At 44.5% G+C, this 22355-nt stretch overlaps 1 pseudogene; it reads left to right on the top strand.

The window, feature by feature from the left end:
* The window catches only part of LOC101615542, a 40984-nt pseudogene that overhangs the window by 13224 nt on the left and 5405 nt on the right, over window positions 1–22355 (top strand).

Genomic DNA, 22355 nt, shown 5'->3' with positions numbered 1-22355 from the left:
AAAGGTGTGCACCACCATGCCCGGCTTCAAGTTTCTTTTGTATAGCCCTGGAGACTACATCCTTTGAAGTGTGGGCAAATGTGAGGTCATTATTTTGCCTGCTGGGAGAGAAATCACCTGTGAGTCTCATTTGTCTATGAGGACAGAAGAAGTGGCTGTCTACAACCAAGACTTCTATCTGTCTTCTTGAAGCAAGGTCTAACTCCACCCCAGACTGCCCTGGGACTCATTCTGGAAGTCCAGGGTGGCTTTGATCTCACGGAGATCTTCCTTCCTCAGCCTCCCAAGTGCTGGGATTGAAGGTGTGAGCCACCCTACCCATTTTAAGACTTCATTTTGATGGCAAATAGATTGTTGGTAGTTCTGGTACTCAGACTTTATCAGTGGGACTTTGCCAGTTAGTTATTTTCAGGGTCATGAAGACACCCATAAGAGCAAACTTGGATTTGCTTATTCTTGTAGACATCTTTGCCCTGTTGTTTGACAATTGCAACCAGCACACCATGGACTGCAGACAGAAAGCCTGATTCCTACTGGCGTCAACCTGAACGCAGGACATCAAAGATAGGCTCCAGCTTCTTGTCCCGGCTGAATCGACTAGATGGATACAATGACATCGTCTGGATCTTTGCCACCAGCTGCCTGACCACAGTATTCACTTGGGGTTGTGGAAGGAGCCTGGTAGATACCACAAACCACCACCACTGACTGGTGCCCGGGGCTGTGGGATTTGGGTACAAGCTTTGTGGCAGCCAACTGTATGAACCAGACTCTTACTTAATGATATCATCCCGTAATGTGCTGTGTTTTCCACATGGGCTGGGGGTGGGAGCATGGGCTTGTATGATTGAATGCAAGGCTGCATGCCACTGGGGTACACTGCTGGTTTCATTTGTGTTTTATTATTGTAGCAGTTTCTTCATGACGGAGAAGGTATGGCAGGAGCAGGAAGCTGGCTCACATTATCACACATCATCATCAGGAAGGGAAGAGAGAGAGAGAGTGCGCATTAGTGGGCACTCAGTAGCGCTGGGGCTGGGGCATGATTAATAAACCTCAAACTCTTCCCTCCTCCAGCAAAGATCCACTAGCTGAGGAGTAAGTATGAGGCTTCAGGCTGGAGAGATGGCTTAGCGGTTAAGGTGCTTGCCTACAAAGTCATAGGACCCAGGTTCAATTCCCCAGGACCCACAGATGCACAAGGTGGCGTATAGGTCTGGAGTTCCATTGCAGTGGCTGGATGCCTTGGTGTGCCCGTTCTCTCCCTCTCTCCTCTCTCTTAAATAAATAAATAAAGTATGAAGCTTAATCATAAACATGTGTGACTATGGGAGACATTTTACAAACCACCACAGTTATGTTGATCACTATAAACAGATGCATGTTTGCATTCATCTTGGGTAAGCAGAATTTCCCCCCCCCCATCTTAGGTAGATTTTATTTATTTATTTATTTTTCTCTAGCCAAGGTTGACCTGGAATATACTATGTAGTCTCAGGGTGGCCTTGAACTCACAATGATTCTCCTACCTCCCAAGTGCTGGAATTAAAGGCATGTATCACCATGCCCAGCTAATACTGTTTTTTTTTATTATTATTTATTTTCAAACAGAAAGAGGAGAGAGAGAGAAAGAGAGAGAGAGAGAGAATAGATGAGTCAGAGCCTCTACTTGCTGCAAATGAACTCCAGTTGCATGGGTTACTTTGTGCATCTATCTTTATGTGGGTTCTCAGGAATCAAACCCAGGTTGTTAGGCCTTACCTTACCTCCTGAGCAATCGCTAGCCCATGGAACACTGGTTTTAAATTTTAAAAAAAGTTAGATGGTTGATTAATTTGCTGAAGAAAATGAATGAATGAATGAGCTTGGTTGGTAGAGTGCTATCCTGGTATGGGTGAGGTCCTGGGTTCAATCCCCCAGTACAGACAAAAAAGAAAAAAAATGTATTTTAAAAATCTCTATTCAGGACTGGAGAGATGGCTTAGCGGTTAAGTGCTTGCCTGTGAAGCCTAAGGGCCCCGGTTCGAGGCTCGGTTCCCCAGGTCCCACGTTAGCCAGATGCACAAGGGGGCGCACGCGTCTGGAGTTCGTTTGCAGAGGCTGGAAGCCCTGGCGCGCCCATTCTCTCTCTCTCCCTCTATCTGTCTTTCTCTCTGTGTCTGTTGCTCTCAAATAAAAAAAAAAATTAAAAAAAAATCTCTATTCATATCACTCTGTAAATGTGCAGGAAAGTGAGGAAAAGGAGCCTGGACAGTTCGGGTTGCTACATGTGGTGGCACAGGCTGTGACCGTGCAGCCCATACAGCTAGACATGGCAGCCCTGGGCCACGCTGCAGTCATCAGCACGGCGCCTGCTGCCATCCTTCATGCTGACAGAAATACACTGGCTGGAAAATACACTCGTGGGTCAAGTAACCACAGGAAATTCTGTGTTTTTTTTTTTTTTTCCCCATACATGAACAAGGTTGATCACTTATAACTTCAAGTTCCACATTTTATAATAGGAAAATAAATAGATTTTTAGTTTGGAAAAAAAGGCTAGTTAGAGCTGAGTATGGTGTCGCCGACTTTTGATCCCAGCACCTGGGAGGCAGAGGTAGGAGGATCACTATAAATTTGAGGCCAGCCTGAGACTATATAGTGAATTCCAGGTCAGCCTGGGCTAGGGTGAGACGCTACCTTGAAAAAAAAAATTAACTAACAAAAAATAGAAAGAGAGAGGGAGGGAGAGAGTTGAAGCACAACATTGTTGGCAACCACATAAATCAGAGCTCTGCTCCTCTGTCTTCTAGCTCAGCCGGTTCCTGAATCTGTTCAAAATGCACAGCACCTGTGGCTGACGCTGCAGTCAGCAATAAGGCTTCCCCGAGATGCATTTTCATATATTTGCTGACAGCGGAGCTGGGACTACTGAAATTTTTCCATGCCTCGACATTAAAGACACGAAACACTTTTCACCACCGAAAATACCCTTTTCCCAACCAGATAATGTCAGGCACTGAGGAGAACACACTTCCGGATCATGAATAATCCACCAGGAGTAAGCTCTATATTTAAACATCTCTTATTTTCCAATGACTAATAATGAAATATGTCCTTGTCCTTTGTTCTCAAATCATCCACACTGTTCATTTTATGAAATGCTGCCTCCTTGGATCTGTTTGTTTGTTTGAGCATACGGATAAACACTTGGATATGATTCTCACTGTAATGCTTTGTGTTGAGATCCCAGTGAGCTCAGAGGCATCGGTGCTGCTATAGAGAGGCATGGTGGGTGATTTCATTTTATTTAAGTGTAATGTGGTTAACTGTCTTCCACTAATCACAATATATTTTTTTTTAATGCTCTCGGAAAACTGTCATGGCCTCTTGGCTGGTTAGCTAAGGCACTCCATATTTTCTCTGTCAGAACCCTCCCACCTCCATCAGCTGTGAGAGCAGAAGCAGAGCAAGAAAAGAGAGTCCCTCTCTGTAGGTGAACAAGGACATCTTTTGAATCAGCTCTAAGAGACTGAGCAGCTTGCGGTGAAACAGCAAAAAAGGCGGAGTGCTTAAAAAGGTCTGGAGGCCGCTGTCAGCCTCCTGACGCAAGAGTCTTCACAAAGCCTTAGAGAAGAGTTCAAGGCAGGCGGGGAGCGGGGTGAGGGGACACGGGTGGGGGTGGGGGAGGGGCTTTGCCTCATCAAAGTCAAGCGTGGTGAGAAAAGCACCCAATTAAGCTGCCTGCCTATAGTCCCTGCCTAAGAAACATGTGGCAGGAAGCTCACTTGAATGCAAGAGTTCAGGACCAGCCTGGATCCTGCCTCAAAATGAAGGAAGGAAGGAAGGAATGTATGCACCCAATCATGAGTGTATGAACTTGGCTGTTTCATGGTTTGTTTTGTTAAAATTCGTTTTGTGTCTCTTTCAAAGTAGTGGGCATCTGGCTAGGAGCTTGTCTAACATGTGAATCACAACTTGGGCCTTTAGTTAGACTAGAAAAGCCAGATGTTCCTTTCCTCCTGGAGGTAGTAGGCCAATATGAAGAAAGAGCAGGGTTCGAGGAATAACCCTTAAAATCTGAGCCTGGCATGGTGGCACACGTTTTTAGTCTCAACACTAGGGAGGGTGAAGTAGGAGGACCTCTGTGACTTTGAGGCCAGCCCCATGCTACACAGTGAGTTCCAGGTCAGCCTGGACGAGAATGAGACCCTATTTCAAAAGAAACTACGAAAACAAAGCAAAAACCTTTCAATCTGAACTTTTGTGAAGTGATGCATTTCTAGGTTTTTGGTAAAGTGGTCATTTATTTTATTTTTTTAAACTTTATTTTTATTTATTTATTTTGAGTGAGAGACAGAAAGAGGCAGAGAGAGGGAGAGAGAGAATGGGTGTGCCAGGGCCTCCAGCCACTGCAATGGAACTCCAGACTCATGTGCCCCCTTGTGCATCTGGCTTATGTGGGCCCTGGGGAATTGAACTGAGGTCCTTTGGCTTTGCAGGCAAATGCCTTAGCCACTAAGCCATCTCTCTAGCCCAAGGGGTCATATATTTTAAAACTGTATATCTAACTCACAATCTCTGAACAGGATACTTTTTATTTTAAAATAAGGGGTTAGAGGTACAGTTTCGTGGACGAATATATGTTTAGCATGTGTGATGCTGAGAGTTCAATCACTAGCATTATAAAAAAAAAAATTTCATGGGCTGGAGAGATGGCTTAGTGGTTAAGCGCTTGCCTGTGAAGCCTAAGAACCCTGGTTCGAGGCTCGGTTCCCCAGGTCCCACGTTAGCCAGATGCACAAGGGGGCGCACGCGTCTGGAGTTCGTTTGCAGAGGCTGGAAGCCCTGGCGCGCCCATTCTCTCTCTCTCCCTCTATCTGTCTTTCTCTCTGTGTCTGTCACTCTCAAATAAATAAATACAAAATTAAAAAAAAAAATTTCAGGCACTAGTACAGACTACAAGGACAAACAAAACACACCCAGCCAGCCATATTTTATGTGGTGTTTCCAAAGTACCACCCACATCAGAACACTTGGAGAATTTATAGAGCACTGAGGGCTAAGAACCACTGCACCAGAGTCTCTCTGGATAGATGCAATGTGTTTATTGTTTAAAATTGAGAACTTAAATATATGAGCATATTGCAAATTGTTCCTATTCCCATCAGGTCCCCTCTTATGTCCCCTCTCTCCTGCCCCCATTCCACTGAGGGACTTCCTCAGCAGGGTTATCCGTAATCACTGTGGAGGTCATGAATATGCCAGTTAGTGTCTATTGGTGGTGGGGGGGGGGGGCAGGGAGGGCATAATGCCTCATTGTACAAGGCGTTCATTTTTTAAAAATATTTTTAGATTTTCTTTTTGGATAATTTCATACATGTGTGTAATGTCTTTTGACCATATTCACTTCCCATTACCATATTTTATCCCTCTTCTACTCCCACTGAGCCCCCTTTTCTTCCAACTAATCCCCTCCTACTTTCATGTCTGTGTGTGTATGTCCCACTGGGTTTAATTAGGGTCACTCACAGGAGGATATGCTGGGGTTGTATTTACTGATGCATGGGCAACTTGTCAGTGGCTACATCACTGAAGAAATTGACTCCCCACCCCCAGCAACAATTAGTTGCCAATAGCTCTCCTAGGTTGGGATGGGAATCCTAAAGGCCCCTCCCCCATCCATGATGGGATGTTGACAGGCTCAATCTTGGACAAATCTTTGTTTTTGGCCTCAAAAATCACAGTGAACCTACTATTTCAGTCTCCCAAGTACTGAAATTAAAGAAATGCACAACCATATCTGGCTCAACGTTTTGTTTGTTTGTTTCTTAGTTTTTCAGGGTAGGGTCTCACTGTAGCCCAGGCTGATCTGGAATTCACTATGTAGGCTCAGGGTGGTCTCAGACTCACAGTGATCCTCCCACCTCTGCCTCCTGAGTGCTGGGATCAAAGATGCGCACTGCCACGCCCAGCTTATGCAAATCTTATGCATATTACTACAGCTACTGTGAGCTCATGAGTGCAGCAGCCATGCTATATCCAGGAGCTAGTATTCCACAGCACTCCTCCCCATCCTCCAGCTCTTACAGTCTTCCATGTGTTCATTTTTATATCCTCAGTACCTAGTCTGAGGCCTAGTCCAGTGTAAAGTGTTCCGTAAATGTTTATGTGAGCAATTAACTCCTTTTGCTCATGGCTTAAATATAAGCATTAATCTAAGGAAAATGGGCTGGAGAGATGGCTTAACAGTTAAGCACTTGCCTGTGAAGCCTAAGGACCCCCGTTCAAGGGTCGATTCCCCAGGACCCACGTAAGCCAGATGCACAAGGGGGCTCATTCATCTGGAGTTCGTTTTCAGTGGCTGGAGGCCCTGGCACACCCATTCTCTCTCTCTCTCTTTTTCTCTCTCTGTTGCTCTCAAATAAATAAATTAATTAAAATAAATTTTTTTTAAAAAGCTAAGGAAATTATGTATGTTGGTTCTATAGTTACCAGGGAGAAACAAGTATAGAGAACAAAGAAAGGCAAAGGAGTGAGCTGGCCTGTTAGAAATGCATCATGGATATATTTGATATGTAGATTGAATGTGTGATATAAATGTATACACTCCATTAATATGGAAAATCATGTCTGCTCAATTAGAACATGAAGCCCTTCTGCATAGAGGCACCACTTAAGAACTATCAATGGAGCTGGGTATGGTAGTGCACACATTTAATTCTAGCACTTGGGAGACAGAGGTAGGAGAATTGCTGTGTGTTTGAGGCCAGCCTGAGACTACATAGTGAATTCTAAGTCAGCCTAAGCTAGAGCAAGGCCCTACCTCAAAAAACAAACAAACAAACAAACAACAAGAACAAAAACCAAAGGAAGCACTGGGAAGATGGCTCTGCAGTTAAGAGCACTTCCTGCAAGCATGAGGGCCTAAGGTGGCCTGGAGACCACTCAGATTCAATCCCCAAGACTCACATAAACATCGGGCCATGGCCACACGTATCTGTGAGCCCGGTCCTATAGAGCAGCAGAGACCAGAGGACTGCAGAGGTTCAAGGGCAAAACAAAAAACAAACAAACAAAATGGCAAGCTCCAGGATCAGTAAGAGACTGACTCAAGTAAGAACAGAAAGAAGAAAAGTGGAGAGGGACACCTGACACTCCCTCCTGCCACAGCAAGGGAGCGCATGGGGAGCCACATGAGCACACAGAGCACACAGAGAAGGAAGATACAGAGAAAGAAGGAAGGAAGGAAGGAAGGAAGGAAGGAAGGAAGGAAGGAAGGAAGGAAGGAAGGAAGGAAGGAAGGAAGGAGAAAGAAAGAAAGAAAGAAAGAAAGAAAGAAAGAAAGAAAGAAAGAAAGAAAGAAAGAAAAATGGGGCTGGAGAGATGGCTTAGCGGTTAAGCGCTTGCCTGTGAAGCTTAAGGACCCCAGTTCGAGGCTCAATTCCCCAGGATCCACATTAGCCAGATGCACAAGGGGGCGCACGCGTCTGAAGTTCGTTTGCTGTGGCTGGAGGCCCTGGTGTGCCCATTCTCTGTCTCTCTTTCTCTCTCTGTCTGTCGCTCTCAAATAAATGAATAAAAGTAAACAAAAATTTTTTTAAGAAAAGAAAGAAAGAAATGAAGAGAAAGGAAGGAGAAAGAAGGAGAAAGGGGGAAGGAAGGAAGAAAGGAAGGAAGGAAGGTAAAGAAAGAAAGACCAATGGAGGGGCTAAGGATATAGCTCAATTGGTAGAGTGCTTGCTTAGTTGGCATGCAGAGTCCTGGGTTTTAATCTTAGCACTGCATAATACAGACATGATGCACTCGTGTGATCCCAGTACTAGGCAGGCAGAGGCAAAAGGATCAGAAATTCCTGATCATCCTTGGCTACATTAGTGAGTTTGAGGACAGCCTGGACTATAGGAGACTCTTTCTTTAAAAATTAAATTAAATTAAAGGAGCTGGAGAGATGGCTCAGCAGTACTTGCCTGTAAAGCTTAACAACCTGGGTTAGATTCCCCAGTACCCACGTAAAGCCAGATGCACAAAGTGGTGCATGAATATGGAATTCTTTTGCAGCAACTGGAGGCCCTGGCGTGTCCATTCTCTCTTTCTCTTCGATCTCGCTCTGCTTGCAAATAATAAATAAAAATATTAAAATAAATAAATTTTTAAAAAAATCAATAGTGTCCTGATGCCTCATTGAAAAAAAATGATGTAAAATCTCTGCAGTTTATGGATGAGTAGAATAATCTCAATGTAAAATTAAGCAAATTTAAAAGTGTAATGGGGAAATCTTGGAACGAATGTACCAAAGTAAAGAGTGGGAGTGGGCTTAAGTAGGGGAATAAAAGGGCAGTGTAGCTACTTAGTTACCAGGTTGTGAGAGCAGCTGGGCTACATACAGAGTTGGAGCCTGTGTTGGCAGGAATCTGAATGGGGAGTTAGAGCAGTACCCAAAGATGGCTTATGGAACAGGTGCAATCCACTGAAGAAGGGTACTGACTGTGGGCGTGGTGGTGCAGACCTTTCGTCCTATCATTCAGAGGCTGTAGGAAGAGGATCATCCTTGAAACTCTGAGTTTGAGGCCAGCTAGAGACTAATTCCAGGTCAGTCTTGTCTACAAGACCCACCTCACTTTTTTAAAATTATTGACAACTTCCATTTCTATAGACAATAAGCCATGATAATTCCGTCCCCATCCCTCACTTCCCCCGTCACTCCACTCTCTATCCTATCCCCCTTGCCCTCTCAATTAGTCTCTTTTATTTTATTACGTTTTAAACAGTACTTAATTTTTTCTATTTGAGAGAGAGAGAGAGAAAAATGGCGAGAGAGAAAGAGAGAGAGAATGGGTGTGCCAAGGGGTCTTCAGTCACTGCAAACAAATTCCAGATGCATGCAGTACCATGTGCGTCTGGCTTCCGTGGATCCTGGGTAATTGAACCTGGGTCGCTTGGCTTTGTAGGCAAACACCTTCACCACTAAGCCATCTCTTCAGATCAGTCTCTCTTTTATTTTGATGTCATCATCTTTCCTCCTATTATATTGGTCTTGTGTAGGTAGTGCCAGGCACTGTGAGGTCATGGATATCTAGGCTATTTTGTGTCTGGAAGAGTGCATTGTAAGCAGTCCTACCCTTCCTTTGGCTCTTACATTGTTCCCACCACCTCTTCTGCAATGGACCCTGAGCCTTAGAAGGTGTGATAGAGATGTCTCAGTGCTGAGCACTCCTCTGTCACTTCTTCTCAGCACTATGGTGCCTTTTGAGTCATCCCAGAGGTCACTGCCATCTGAAAAGAGAAGCTTCTCTAACCAAAAGTGAGAGTAGCATTAATATATGGGTATGAACATGAAGAAAAGTGCTTACAGGGCAGTTTAGTGAGAATAATACAAGCATTGAGCCAGACACCAGGAGGCATTACACCCCTAGGGCTCATGGCTTCCCCAGTCATAGGTTTTGAGTATCAGGGATTTATTCCCTCCCGTGGAGCAGGCCTCCAGTCCAATTAGAGAGCAGTTGGTTTCCCCCGTAACAGACATGCACCCCTTGGCTCATTTGGCCTGGCTGGCCCAACAGCTTGCAGTGTCCGCTGTCGAGTATCACCACTGATGAATTTTCTCTCTCTTCCATGGAATTGCATACAGCATAACTTTTTCCAGCTTTCTGTCAGCTGGTCTACATGGAAGAAGTTTTTAGCTCAACTCCAGCAGGATTTCTCAGTGACCCTGCAGCCCAAGCATGTGGAGTCTTCAGCAGTAGGGTCTTACCATCTACTTCTGGTGGGAAACCAAGGGCCTTGGCAATGGTCTGTAATGTTTTGGGGCATCATGGACTCCCTGACCAATAACTCACTGGAAGGTACCCCATCTCTGGCACTGAAATTGTTCTCTTCCTCGTAACAGTTTTTGAAAACACACACACAATCAAGACATCATCATCTTGTAAGTTTATAAATCAGTTATCAAAATAAGAAAACAAACAGACGTGGTAGCATATGCCTTTAATCCCAGCACTCAGGAGGCAAAGGCAGAAGGATTGCTGTGAGTTCAAGGCCAGCCTGAGATTACATAGTGAATTCCAGGTCCACCTATATTAATTAATTTATTTAGTTATTTATTATTAATAAATAAGTAAGTAAATAAATAAAGGGATCCCCCCCCCCCGTGGTCATATGTACCTGGGCTGTTTGCTCCTTGGAAATAATTTCTCACAGAAGTGGTGCTGTCTTATGGATGTCGATGTGTATTTTTTTTTTGAAACGTTTTATTTTTATTTATTTGAGAGACAGGGAGAGAGGGGCAGATACAGAGAATGGGCATAGCAGGGCCGCCAGCCACTGCGGATGAACTCCAGATGCATGTGCCACCTTGTGCATCTAGCTTATATGGGTGCTGGGGAATTGAATCTAGGTCCTTGGGCTTTGCAAGCAAGCACCTTAACTGCTAAGCCATCTTTCCAGCCTTGGTGTGTATTTTTTAAAAAAAAAATGTATTTATTTATTTACAAGCAGAGAGAGATAGAAGACAGACATGGTGGGGATGGGGAGAGGATGGACACACCGGGGCCTCTAGTCACTGCAAACAAACTCCAGATTCATGCACCACTTTGTGTACAGGGCTTTACATGGGTACTGGGGAATTGATCCAGTGTTGTAAGGCTTTCCAGGCAAGTGCCTTAACCACTGAGCCATCTCTCCAGCCTGATGAGTATGTTTTTTAGGCTAGACTGTGAGATCATACCAGGGTCAAAACCCTCACTAAGAGTGCTGAGTCTTTCTGAACCTTGAGTCCTAAGGTCAGGACACCTCTGATGTTCTGTGAGTTCTGCAGACCCTTGGTCTTCCTCATACATGTGATGGGATGGGATATCATCAGAATAGTACATCCTGGTGGTTCCCTGTCCCTTTGCTGGGGAGGAAGCTTTCAACCATGGAGAAGGACTATCTTGTACATTCAATAAGAATATGAGCTGGGTGTGGTGGTACACGCCTTTAGTCCCAGAATGCTGAAGGCAGAGGTAGGAGGATCTCCCTAAGTTCCAGGCCACCTTGAGACTAGTTAGTGAATTCCACATAGACCTGGACCCTGCCTTGAAAAACCAAAAACAAACAAACAGAATATGGAAATTTTGGAGCCTAATTTCTTAAAATGGTTCTACAAGAAGCCAGACATGGTGGTGCACACATTTAATTCCAGAATTTGGGAGGCAGTGATAGGAGGATCACCATGAGTTCGAGGCCACCCTGAGACTACATAGTGAATTCCAGGTCAGCCTGAGCTAGAGTGAGACCTTACCTGGAAAAAAAAAAAAGTGTTTTCACTGCTAGTCTGTGGAAGAAATATGATTTGGAAGCACCCTTTATCATTATCATGTGATCTGGAAGCCACATTCCTTCCTCTGTATTCTTGGGATGACTTGCACAGGCCACATTTTAAATCTAAAGAACTGGGATTCCAAAAGGTATGCATGACCTTTGGAGTTTCAATTCACACAAACTTTACAAAACTAACTAAAACCAGAATTATTTGTGAGGTACTGTTAAGTTCTACTTAGCATTCAATATAGTAGGATCAATCAGCTTTTAATTTTTTTGGGAGAGAGCTTGAGAGAATGGGCATGCCAGAGCCTTCAGCCACTGCAAACCAACTTCAGCTGCATGTACCACTGCGTGCATCCGGCTTACGTGGGTTCCAGGTAAATGAACCTGCTTTCTTTGGCTTTGCAGGCAAGTATCTTAACTGCTAAGCTATCTCTCTAGCCTTTAACTTCTATTATTATTATTATTTGATTTTTAATTTGTTAAAAATTTATTTGACAGAGAAAAATGCAGAAAGAGAGAGAGAGAGAGAGAGAGAAAGAGAGAATGGGCGGTCCAGGGCCTCCAGCCATTGCAAATGTACTCCAGATGCATGTGCCCCCTTGTGCATCTGGCTAATGTGGGTCCTGGAGGATCGAATTTAGTCCCTTTGGCTTTGTAGGCAAACACCTTAACTGCTAAGCCATCTCTCCAGCCCTATTTTGTTTTTTTTGTTTGTTATTTTGTAGGGTATCACTCTAGCCCAGGCTGACTTAGAATTTACTATGTAGTCTCAGGCTGGCCTTGAACTCACAGAGATCCTCCTACCTCTGCTTGCCAAATGCTAGGATTAAAGGCATGCACCACCACACCCAGATTATGATTATGATTATGATTATGATTATATGTGTGTGTGTGTGTGTGTGTGTGTGTGTGTGTATGTGTAGGCCAGGAGTCAATGTTGAGAGTCTTCCTCATTCATTCTCCAGATTTTTTTTTCATTTTATTTATTTATTGACAAGTTCTATACTTACAGACAATAAACCATGATAATTTCCTCCCCTCCCTCACTTTCCCCTTCACAACTCCACTCTCCATCATATCCCCTCCCTCTCTCTGTTAGTCTCTATTTTATTTTGATGTCATTGTCTTTTCCTCCTATTCTGAGGGTCTTGTGAAGGTAGTTCTAGGCACTGTCAGGTTATAGATATCCAGGCCAATTTCTGTCTGGACAGTGGCATTTTAAGCAGTCCAACCCTTCCTTTGGCTCTTAAATTCTTTCTGCCACCTCTTCTACAATGGGCCCTTAGAGGATGTGATCGAGATGTTTCAGTGCTAAACACTCTGTCACTTCTCAGCACTATGGTGACTTTTGAGCCATCCCAGTGGTCACTGCCATCTGAAAAAGAGAAGCTTCTCTAGTCAAAAGTGAGAGTAGCTTTAATATATGGGTATGAACGTTAAGTAAAGTACGTACAGGGCAGTTTGGTGAGCATAATATGTGCATTTAGCCAGACAAGAGCAAGCATTACACTCCTAATGCTCATGACCTCCCCCACCATAGGCTTTTGATTAGGTTTTCAGTACCAGGCATGTATTCCCTCCTACAGAGTGGGCTTCCAGTCCAATTAGAGAGCAGTTGATTTCTCCCAGAACAGACATGCCACTATTGCACCTGCTTGGTCATTTGGCTTGTCTGGCACACTGGCTTCCAATGTGTTATGCCCAGTTCTTGGCACCCCCAGTGACCACCAAGGAGAACCAAACACGTATGCAGGGACAAGGAGCTTTAATTCGGGCTTAAGCTCGGTCCCTTGACTTCACCAACATAGTGGGTCTGTACAAGAGCCCTGAGTAGTGGGAGGGGAGGGTTTTTATAGGGATTTGAACACAGAAGAAGGGGATGGGTACATGATTGGTTGATTTAAACAGTGTGCTCTTTTGGTTGGCTTAGGATTTTGGTGGACAAAGTTGGCGGGTTGGAGCTAGGGGAATTGAGCTCATCTATGACTACAGGAATGTCTCATGACTTGTATGGGATAATCAGTTTAACTGTTAAGCCTACCCTTATGGCAAGGTTGGCGGGCTAGAGCTAGGAGAATTGAACTTATCTTATGGCATAATCAGTTTCCAGTAACTGTTAAACTCACCCTTAGATCTTGCCAGGAAACAGAAACTTAGGCCTACTGAGGACTCTGAAGCCTGTCATGGCGTCCATCTGGTTCCTGAGTCCTTCACAGTGTCCACTGTTTACCACTGATGACTTCTGTCTCCCATAGGGCTGCTTGTAGTACAGCTTTTTCCAACTTTCTGTCAGCTGGTCTGCGTGGAGGAGGTGTTCAGCTCAGTTCCAGCAGGTTTCCTCAGTGACCTTGCCACCCAGGCATGTGGGGTGTTCAGCAATAGGGTCTTTCCTGGTGGGAAACCAAGGGCCTTGGCAACTGGCTGTACTGTTTTGGGTGCAACAGGGACCTCCCTGGCCAACAACTCACTGGAAGGTATCCCATTCCTGGCACTGAATATTTTCTAGTAACAATCTATGGCTTCTGGATGTGCCATTATCCAAAAAAGTAGGCTTTCAGATGTCTTATTCACAATATCTTGAATTTTAGTTGACCCTCCCCCACCCTTCTGTTACTCAATCTTTTCCTCTGGCCTCATTTAGGCCATTCCACTCCCTGTAATCTGTTCTTCTACTTGCATATATACAATACCATCCCCCACCTCAGGCTAACCTGGAACTCACTCTGAGCTCCAGGCTCCAGGCTGGCCTTGAACTCATGGTGATCCTCCCACCTCAGCCTCTCAAATGCTGGAATTAAAAGCATGTGCCATCATGTCCAACCTGCATTTTATTTTTTGAGACAAGTTCTCTCACTAAACTAAAGATCACCAATTCAGTTAACCAGCTAGCGGGTAAATATCTGAGCTCATCTCATCTCTACCTCCCCAACACTGGGGTTACAGGCATGCCCCACGATGCCTGGCAGGTGCTGGGCATCAAACTCACATCCTGATGCTCACACAGCAAGCACTTTGCTGACGGAGCCATCTTCCCAGCCCCAGTTGGTATTATTTCTAATCTATCTGAATCATTTAAAAATTGCTCCTGGGCTGGAGAGATGGTTTAGCAATTAAGGCACTTGCTTGTGAAGCCTAAGGACCCACATTCCAGAACCCACATAAACCAGACGCACATAGTGACACACGTGCACAAGGTGGCTCACATGTCTGGAGTTTGATTGCAGTGGCTAGAGGCCCTGGCATGCCAATTCTCTCTGTCTCTGTCTCTCTCTGTGTGTCTTATAAAAAAAAAATTGCTCCTGGACTGGAGAGATGGCTTAGTGGTTAAGCACTTGCCTGTGAAGCCTAAGAACCCCGGTTCGAGGCTCGGTTCCCCGGGTCCCACGTTAGCCAGATGCACAAGGGGGCGCACGCGTCTGGAGTTCGTTTGCAGAGGCTGGAAGCCCTGGCGCGCCCATTCTCTCTCTCTCTCTATCTGTCTCTTTCTCTCTCTGTCACTCTCATATAAATAAATAAAAATGAACAAAAAAAAATTTTTTAAAAACTGCTCCTAATATGTCAAATTAGGTACTTGACTGAACTTTTTTTTTTTTTTTGTTTGAGGTAGGGTCTCACTTTGGCCCAGGTTGACCTGGAATTCACTATGTAGTCTCAGGCTGGCCTCGCCTCAAACTCATGGCAATCCTCCTACCTCTGCCTCCCTAGTGCTGGGATTAAAGGTGTGTGTCACCATGCCCGGCTTGACTATATTGTTATTTGTTTGCATGTGTGTTTGTTTTCTAATGTCAGGAGAGCACCCAGGGCCTCATACCACTGATCTACATCCCTAGTCCTGGAAACTCATTTTTGTGTTATCTGTCTTTCTCACTATAGTTCATCGTATTAAATTATTGTGTACTTTTAAAATTTTCCTATTTTTAATTTATTTGAGAGAGAGAAAGGAAGAGGGGAAGAGAGAGAGAGAGAGAATGGGTGTATCAGGGCCTTCAGCTACTGCAAATGAACTCCAGACACATGTGCCCCTTTGTGCATCTGGTTTACATGGATCCTAGGGAATGAACCTGGGTCCTTTGGCTTTGCAGGCAAGTGCTTTAACTTCTTAGCCATCTCTTTAGCCCTATGTGTACTTTTGTTGAGGCAGGGGTCTCATTTTAGCCAAGACTGACCTGGAATTCACTATGTAGCCATGGCTGTCCTCAAACTCATGGTGATCTTCCTACCTCAGCACATTACAGATTACAGGTGTGAGTTATCACCCCGACCTTCATTCTTGCACATTTATAGAGTAAGTCTGTGGTTCATTCTAAATTCTTTACCAGTCCTTGTTAATTATTATTTAAATGCATCTCATTGTTAACAAGTTTATAGTTAATATTTTATCACCCATTGATCATCATCAAACATTCTTTGAAAGCATTGACTAGAGAGCTACTCTTCAGTAAGAGCCGCAGATGGACATCAACCCTACCTGACCCCACTTTAGAGAATTTGAGATGACTGCTAGGCCACATATTCAATTAGGAAATGTCCTTTATGACATTTGACAAGTGACCATCCAACCTACTGTTTAGGCTTTGGCTTACTAAATCTATTAACTATTCTAACATTCTAGAGTTTCCCAAGGCACTCTTCCACCTTGATTTTCATCTTGAACTCTCATATAGCACTGAAGACATCTCAGTGACTCTTTCACTAATCTGTGCTTTAGGGAATTGTTTCTTCACCCTGAAGTCTTGTTTCTGCTACAGGTGCAATAAGATCTGACAATAGAAAAAGACAATGGGAACGTCATATGCCCTTTGTCAGAATACCACTGACTGCTCTATCTACCTACCTTTCCATACGTTCATGTATTCTCTAATTTATCTCATATTGGGGTTCATTTTACTTTACTTATTTGAGAGAGGCAGAGAAAGAAAAAGAAAGAAAATTACATGGAGAGAGAATGGGCACACCTGGGCTTCTAGCCACTGCAAACGAACTTCAGACACATGCACCATCTTGTGCATCTGGTTTACATGGGTACTGGGGAATCAAACCTGGGTCCTTAAGCTTCACAAGCAAAAGTCTTAATAGTTAAGCCATTTCTCCAGTCCCTGGAGCTCATTTAAAAAAAAAAAGTGGAGTTTGGAGGCTTGGGGAAATGATTTAGCATTTAAAGGTGCTTGCTTGCAAAGCCTCTAGGCCTGAGTTCAATTCCCCAGCCACCCAAATAAGGCCAAGTGGGCATTCAAGATACTCTGATGTACTCATACACAACGTAAAAATAAATAAATAAGTTACAGGCCATTGCTAAGGCTCTTGGTTTCCCACCAGAACTAGATGGGAAGATCCTATCACTGAAGAATTTACATGCTTGGGCTACAGGTCACTAAGAAATCAAGCTGGAGCTGAGCTGAAAACCTCCTCCATTAACTAGCTTGATAGAATGCTGGAAAGAGCTAAGCAACATGCAGCCTTTTGGGAGAGAGAAGTCACCAATGATGATAGTCAGCAGTGGACCTTGTAAGTCTTACAGCTGGCTAACCAGGCCAAATGTGCCAACTGGTGCGATAGTAGCATGTCTGTTATGGGTTGTGGTTTGATTCAGGTGTTCCCCATAAACTTAGGTGTTCTGAATGCTAGGTTCCCAGCTGATGGAGATTTGGGAATTAATGCCTACTGGAGGGAGTGTATTGGTGGGAGCTTATGGGTATTAAAGCCAGTTTTCCCTTGCCAGTGTTTGTCACACTCACCTGTTGCTATTGTCCACCTTGTGTTGGTCAGGGAATGATGTCCACCCTCTGCTCATGCCTTCTTTTTCCCCTGCCATCATAGAGCTTCCCCTCAAGCCTGTAAGCCAAAATAAACCTCTTTTTCCCAGAAGCTGCTCTTGGTTGGGTGATTTCTTCCAGTAATGTGAACCTGACTGCAACAGTAAAGTGGTACCAGGAGTGGGGTTGTTGCTAGACACCTGACTGTGTGGTTTTGGCCTTTTGGAGCTGATTTTCAAGAGGAATGTGGGAGGATTTGAAACCTTGGCCTAAGAGATGCCTTGCAGTGCTGTAAGTACAGCTTGATGGACTATTCTTGTCAGAGTTGAAAGACCTGAATGCAGTAAGAACTATGGACTGTGAGGTTTGGCTCATGAGGGTGAGAAAGAGCTGTGCTTGGACTGGGCTAGCAGTTTGTGTAGAAGCTTGCTCTTATGCCCATGTCCTGAGAAGTTGTGCAGGGTACCTTTGCATAGAAATGAACTGGTGTGAGCAGAGGGATATGGCACAGAAAGAAAAATCTTTGGGTGAAATGTTGCCCGTTCAGCTGCAACTGAGAGATTAAAACCTTTGAGACTCTGCTAGCTGACCTGCACTGGGGCAACAGGAAGAATATTGATTCTTTTGAAGGGGCCTGAGTACTCAAGGAGTGTCCTGTTCTCCAAAGTCTGCTTCATTCCCCCCTGGATTACCAAATTGGCACCCTACCTGGTATTGTGGAGTATAAGAAATGCAGGAAAGAGAGGGTCATTGAGTTTGCAACACGGTCTTGTGTTTTGGAAATGGCCATGGGCAGTGTGAAGCAGGTTTGCTGGTTGCCTGCATGGAGCCCCCATGGGGCCATGAGGATGAACTGTGGATTGCAGTGGAGACCCAGTGGAGATGCCGGGACCATGAGATGGCTGCCAAGGAGAGCTGCCGGCCCTGATGAAGTTTTCTAGGACTGTGAGTAGCCTAGCTGGAGAGGCAGAGTTGGAATGCCAGAGACTTGTTGATGGTTAGAATTATTGAACTTGGAGATTTGTCACTGGCTAGAGTTGTTGGACTTGAAGCTACAGAGTTTTATGTTTTCCCTGGTTGTTTTAAACCTTGTATTGGTTAAATGTTTCTTTGCTATGCCCAATGCCATCTTTTGCAGTGTGAATATTTAATTTGTGCCATTATGTTTTTGGGTTTTTTTTTTTTTTTTGGTATTATGGCTCAGTTAAAAGATCTTGGACTATGGGGATATATGAACATCATTGGAATTGATAAAAACTATGGGGACTTTTAAAGTTGGATTTAATGCATTGTATTTTATATCATGTATAGATATCAGTTTATGGGGGCCAGGGGTGGAATGTGGTGGTTCAATTCAGGTGTCCCCCATAAATTTAGGCATTCTGAATGCTAGGTTCCCAGCTGATGCAGATTTGGGAATTAATGCCTCCTGGAGGGAGTGTATTGTTGGTGGGAGCTCATGGGTATTATAGCCACTTTTCCCTTGCCAGTGTTTGGCACACTTGCTTGTTGCTATTGTCCACCTTATGTTGGTCAGGGGGTGATGTCCACCCCCTGCTCATGCCATCGTTTTCCCCTGCCATTGTGGAGCTTCCCCTCAAGTCTGTAAGCCAAAATCAACCTCTTTTTCCCACAAGCTACTCTTAGTTGGGTGATTTCTACCAGCAATGTGAACCTGACTGCAACATGGGGGAAGCCAACTGCTATCTGATCAGACTGGAGGCCTGCTCCATGGGAAGGAATACATACTGGTACTGAAAACCTAATGAGAAGCCCAAGGCTGGAGAAATCAAAAGCCCCAGGGGAGTAATAGCTACTGTTGTCTGGCTAAATGGATATATTATGCCTACCAAACTGCCCCCTAAACACTTATGTTTATATCCATCTATTAATGCTACTCTCACTTTTAGTTGAGAAGCCTCTCTTTTCATATGGCGGAAACCACTGGGGTGACTCAAAAGTCACCATAATGCTGAGAAGTGACAGTGGAGCATTTAGCACTGAGACATCTCTATCATACCCTTCAAGGCTCAGGGTCCATTGCAGAAGAGGTGGTGGAAAGAATGTAAGAGCCCAAGGAAGGATAGAGGAAGGAAGAGTAGGAATGCCAAATGCTATCTCTAGACACAAAATGACCCTGATATGCATGACCTCACAGTGCCTAACACTGTCTACACAAGACCTGACTAACGGGGGAAAATTATGACATCAAAAAATGGAAAAGTACAATGGAGTTTGGGGCTATTAGGGTGTGTGTGTGTGTGTGTGTGTGTGTGTGTGTGTGTATGGTTTGTTTTTCAAAGTAGGATCTCACTTTATCCCAGGCCAATTTAGAACTCACTAGTTCTCTCTCTGGGCTGGTCCCAAACTCATGGCAGTCCTCCTGCCTTCCTCTGGAATTAAAAGCATGTGCCACCACACCCAACTTTTTTGTTTTTGTTTTTTGAGGTAGGGTTTCAGCCTAGCCCAGGCTGACCTGGAATTCACTGTGGAGTCTCAGGGTGGCCTTGAACTCATGGTGATCCTCCTACCTCTGCCTCCCAAGTGCTGGGATTTAAAGGCGTGCGCCACCATGCCCGGCTCACACCCAACTTTTTATGAGATTTTGCTAATCTTTGTTGAGTTCCTGCTATACTCAAGGCATATAGTTGGCAGAGAAAAAATATAGGATGTTCAGTGAAATTTTAATTTCATTTTAGCAACAAATAATTTTCCCCAAGTATGTGAACAACCTTGTACTAAAAATTATTCATTGTTTATCCAACTTGCACTTGTCCATGTGTACATTTGCTTGAGTGTGTAAGCACACATGTATGTGTCGGGTTTTGTGCCTGTGTGTGGAGGCCATGTGGGTCATCCTTGGGAATACTTTAACGTCTCAAAGCTCTGTACCCACACCCCCTTTCTCCCTGGCCACCTGAAAAGCTAGCCCTGGGACGCTAGGACTGCCTGTTACAGAAACTGAGACTTTAAAGATCTCGGTCCCGCTGGGCGTGGTGGCGCACGCCTTTAATCCCAGCACTCGGGAGGCAGAGGTAGGAGGATCGCCATGAGTTCGAGGCCACCCTGAGACTCCATAGTGAATTCCAGGTAAGCCTGGGCTAGAGTGAGACCCTACCTTGAAAAAGAAAAATAAACAAATAAATAAAAAAGATCTCGGTCCCGCAAAGGAGCTTGACAGGTGGTTCACCCAGCCTGGTGAGGAAACGGAGTGTTGGGAGTTCAGGAAAGTCCTTGAAGTCCAAACCCTGGGTTCACATTTGCATTTAACTGAAGAATTGGGCAAATCAAACTGAGAAGGATATTTCTTTAATTATTATAGTTAATGGAGGAAGTATAGATCCAAGGGAAGGGAAATGAATACACCCACGTGGTCTGAGAGCCCCCAAGATAGGCCTGGAAAAACTCAAGAGGACAGGAAAGAAAATACAAAGAGCTTCTGCTATGTGAAGGTCAGGAGGGGTGAAGAGCCCACGTGGGAGTCGGGGTCAGGGGGTTCTCCCATTGTCTTGGCCCAGCCTGGCTGAGACAAGGGGAAACTCACCAGAACCTGGAGGTTCAGAGAGATGAACAACGGGCCTCCAAGAGAGCATGCTGTCCTCTTGCGAACATAGTTATAACCTTACTTTACTGGGCTTTTCCTCCGGCTCAAGTGTAGTGAGTGGCTGGCTCAGGAAGTGACTAGTCATAACACCAGTTCTGGGAGCTGAACTTGACTAACCACTGTGTCAGGATTAGATTTAAATTCTAAGAAAAGGGACCTCTCAGAGTGTGTGTGGTGGGTGCGGGGAGAGGTTGGGATGGGGGCTCAGATCTAGGGAACTCCTTTGGGCAAGAGATAAGAAGTCAGATTATCCTTTGATCTCTAGCAAGTGCAAATTGCAGATTTCCCTGCCTTTACTCTCAGGGGCCCAGTCACCTCTCAGTGGGGGTCCTATGGACTCCTCCTTCAGCAAAATCTCCCAGAGTCACCCCTTACTTCCTCCTCTAAGGGATCATATAAGGCCTTCCTCATGTACTAACAGGGTTTCCCAACTCTTTTCCCATTTCTACTCTGGTGTTTCCCCTCTCCCTCTTGCCTCCAAACCACATGTTCTAAACTACCCAAAATAAACCTTGCTATCCCAGGGAAGCTGTGCCTTTGTCCTGTATACAAACCTAACAGAATCTCCCACCTTTTTGAGACAGTGTTTCTCATTGGTCTGGAAGTCATTAACTAGAGACTACATTGGCCGGCCAGCAAGCTCCAAAGATCCTTCTGTCTCTGCCTCCCAGGCACTGGGTTAACAAGGGCATGGCCCCAAACATGGCATTTTCACATGGGTTCAGGGGGCTGAGCTCAACTGTCCATGCATACAAGGCAAGCACTTCAGCAACGTGCTGTATCCTCACCCCAGTGTCTTGTATTTTTATTAAATGAACCTAAGAGCCCTCTTAAGATACTATCTCATTTTATCATCATGATAATGGGACAAAGTAGTATGATATTCCCATCTTTATAAAAAGTATTTGATTTGTTGATTTGAGAGAGAGGGGAAGAGGCAGATAGAGAATGGGAGCTCCAGGGCCTCCTGCCACTGCAAACAAACTGCAGACGCATGTGCCACCTTGTGCATCTGGTTTATGTGGGTACTAGGGAATTGAACCTGGATTCTTCCGCTAAACCATCTCTCCAACTCCCCCCCCTCCCATTTTTTTTTATATAAGTGATAATCTGATGCAAAAGTTCCCCAGTTAGTGAGCATGGGAGTGGGAATTTAAACTCAAGTTGTCCAGAACCAAAATGCTTAACAGTATTCAATACTAAAAACAAAGGTATTACCAAGTCATAAAAAGTGAGGAGAAAATTGAACTGAAGTACATACTACTACATGGAAGGAGCCAAAAGAGGGCTGGAGAGATGGCTTAGTGGTTAAGGCACTTGCCTGGGAAACCTAAGAATTCATGTTTAAATCTCCAGGTCCCACATAGCCGGATGCACAGTGACACAAGCTCACAATGTCGTACATGTGCACAAGGGGTCTCAAGCGTCTGGAGTTCATTTGTAGTAGGCTGAAGGGCCTGGGGTGCCCATTCTCTCTCTCTCAAAAAAAAAAAAAAAAAAGCCAAATGAAAAACAATCTTCATGAAAACAGTTAATAAAACACACACACACACACATACAACAAAACAACCAGGCCATTAGGTAAGAATAAGAATATGTGAACACAGGATTTTGGGAGCAGTGTAAACTCTGTATGATACTCTAATGTTCAACATGCCCAAACCCATAGACCATGTAAAAGCAAGGGTGACCCCTAATGTAAACTATGGACT

Source organism: Jaculus jaculus, chromosome 4 (genome assembly GCF_020740685.1).
Source record: "Jaculus jaculus isolate mJacJac1 chromosome 4, mJacJac1.mat.Y.cur, whole genome shotgun sequence".
NCBI lineage: Eukaryota > Metazoa > Chordata > Mammalia > Rodentia > Dipodidae > Jaculus > Jaculus jaculus.
This window is presented reverse-complemented; position numbering and strand designations above follow the sequence as displayed.